The sequence below is a fragment of the Myotis davidii genome, unplaced genomic scaffold (genome assembly GCF_000327345.1).
Source record: "Myotis davidii unplaced genomic scaffold, ASM32734v1 scaffold562, whole genome shotgun sequence".
NCBI classification, from domain to species: Eukaryota; Metazoa; Chordata; class Mammalia; order Chiroptera; family Vespertilionidae; genus Myotis; species Myotis davidii.
In genome coordinates this window covers 1,922,951-1,925,733 of record NW_006293953.1, presented here as the reverse complement: position 1 = coordinate 1,925,733, position 2,783 = coordinate 1,922,951, and the positions used below count along the sequence as shown (strand labels likewise).

Sequence of the window (2,783 nt, the reverse complement as noted above, 5' to 3'; positions counted from 1 at the left end):
TTGCTGAGAGTTGCATCTGAGAGGCCGGCAAGTCAGGCCGGGAACGTTGGAGTTCTCTGTCACTGAAGCAAGCAAGCCTCCCTGTTCGCATCAGCTGCCTGGCTGCCGGCTCCCATCTTGGCTGCCAGTTAATTTGCATATCCCGGCCCTACTCTGTGAGTGACAGGGGGATTAGCCAATGGGAAGGGTAGCGGTCGTATGCCAATTACCATGTTTCTCTTTTATTAGTGTAGATTGTTTACCAGTTTAAGATATAGAGCCAATCACAATCTCTACCCTTATAGGGCTTACAGTCCAGTTGCAAACAGAGAAAAAGACTTGTGCAAAGGCCCAAGAGCAGAAAAACACAGGTGTATTCAAAGAAGAGAAAGGCGATCTTGGAATGGGCAAAGGGGAAAGTTGGAGTGGGGTTGGACCACAAAGCAGGGCCTCAGAGGCCGTGGTATGGATCTTAGATTTTATTTTATAAAGAAGGAAGGTCGCCCTAGCTGGTTTGGCTCAGTGGATAGAGCATCAGCCTGCAGACTGAAGGGCCCAGGTTTGATTCCAGCCAAGGGCACATGCCCAGGTTTCAGGCTCCAGCCCCCGTAGGGGGCATGCAAGAGGCAGCCAGTCAATGATTCTCTCTCATTGATGTGTCTGTCTCTCTCCCTCTCCCTTCCTCTCTGAAATCAATAAAAATCTATTTTTTTAAATAGATTTTATTGATTTTTCACAGAGAGGAAGGGAGAGAGATAGAGAGAGTTAGAAACATCGATGAGAGAGAAACATCGATCAGCTGCCTCCTGCACATCCCCCACCGAGGATGTGCCCGCAACCCAGGTACATGCCCTTGACCGAATCGAACCCGGGACCTCCCAGTCCGCAGGCTGACGCTCTATCCACTGAGCCAAACCGGTTTTGGCAAAAAAATCTATTTTTAAAAAAGAAGAAGAAGGAAGGTCACCAAAGGTAAGTGGGGGAGTGATATGGTTAAATGGAACAGAGCACGAGTTAAATAAACGTGTCCTGGGGTTGTTAGAACACTGAAGGTGATGGTTCACTGCTGTGACCTGGGACCAGAGATTTCTAGGTCTCCCAGCTCTGGGCCCATGAGGTGTTTGTGTAGCCCAGTGAGGTCATAAGGACACACCCCAGCCAATGTCTGGAGGAAGGTGCCTCCTTCGTCCCCAGGGGGCAGATAAGCCTTCAAGAACAGGGACTCGGGCCGAACGGGTTTGGCTCAGTGGATAGAGTGTCGGCCTGCAAACTCAAGGGTCCCAGGTTCGATTCCGGTCGGGGGCATGTACCTTGGTTGTGGGCACATCCCCAGTGCGGGGCGTGCAGAAGGCAGCCGATCGATGTTTCTCTCATCGATGTTTCTCATTGTCCCTCTCCCTTCTTCTCTCTAAAAAATCAATAAAATATATTTTAAAAAAAAAAAGCCTGTCTCATATCATGCAGAAGGCAGCCGGTCGGTGTTTCTCTCTCATCGATGTTTCTGACTCTCTGTCCCTCTCCCTTCTTCTCTGTAAAAATCTTCTCTGTAAAAAATCAATAAAATATATTTAAAAAAAAAAAAAAAGAACAGGGACTCGGGAGGGTGATAGAGAAGCCCTCCCGTGGGCAGGGTAGATGAATCTCCATTCTGGACTTCAGCGGTAACAGACACAAAACCTCAGATGGCAGTGTGGGAATTCCCTGAACCTCCAAAAGACCTCCAGCTCCCAGCACCGGCCTTCCTTACTCCTGGGAGCTGCTCCTCCCGCTCCTGCAGGACTAAGCGAATTACAGACCTCAGAGACACCCGAGAAGACCAGCCACTTGCCTCTTGGATGCTGACCAGTGTCCTGAAGAGGGCGAGGGGAGACCCTTCTTCAGGCAACCTGGGGAGAGCTCGCCTTGAGTCTTGTCAAGGACAGGGGTGCTGGTTGCCCTGGAGCGAGGGGCTCTACTGCTGCCCCGCTGAGCTGGTGGCCACATGGGCCTCAGTTTCCCCAGCCCTCAGAGGGCCTCCCAAGGGAAGGCATTTGGGGATGCAGACCCTCTGTTCCGCCCTGCCCTCTCCCACCCGCGCCTCTGTGGGAACTGCAGGCTGTCCAGACTGAGGATGTGGGCGATGCTGTGTAAGGAACATCTGTTGGGGAAGCTGGCCCCAGGGCGGAGGGGGATGGGATGGAGGCAGGCTGGGTGGCTCAAGGTTGATCTAGGGTAGAACAACCGCCTGTGAGGCGATGGGGAGCAGGTTCTGGAGGTCCTGAACCTGGGAATTGTGTCTCTTATAAGGCAGGTCTCCCGGGGGTTCTGGGGCCAGTAACAGGAGTCTTCCCCGGAAATCTTGTTGGGCACAGAGGGGAGGGAGCTCCGATTGGGGCATGCAGGCCGCTCACCGCTAAGGCTGGGATTGCGTAAATGGGGATGCAGATTGACATTGCAGAAAAAGAAGGGACAGTATGTGAGAGGAATCTGCCCCTCTCCCGCTGGCCCTGAGTGCGACCTTCCAGCTCCGGCTCACTTGATCAGATCCAGGGAGCCCCCTAGATTCTGCCCATAATGTCCTCGGCCGCGGCCTCTGCATCCTGCCGGCACGACCCGCCTCCCCGCCCCCCTCCATTCCGGCTTCACGTAGGACCCACCTCGGGCCCGAGAAAGACCTCGATCTCACGCAGGACCCGCAGGCGAAAGTAGGAAGCGGCGATGGACAGAGTGGCGGACCTTTATCCTCAGCCGCTCTGGAGCCCCGAGGGCCGGGTGAATTTGGGGAGGAGGTCTGAGCCCGGCCAAGAAGTGAGGCGGGGCCAGAG

General features: G+C 54.0%; 1 protein-coding gene across 1 annotated transcript in view; it reads right to left on the bottom strand.

Moving 5' to 3' along the window:
- Nucleotides 1-2,758, bottom strand: part of LOC102753514 — an 11,457-nt gene extending 8,699 nt beyond the window's left edge. The window contains exon 1 of the mRNA XM_006767856.2: nucleotides 2,616-2,758. The gene's annotated coding sequence lies outside the window, so the exon portion shown is untranslated. The remainder of the gene's footprint in view (nucleotides 1-2,615) is intronic.
- Between the last annotated feature and the right edge of the window lie 25 nt (nucleotides 2,759-2,783).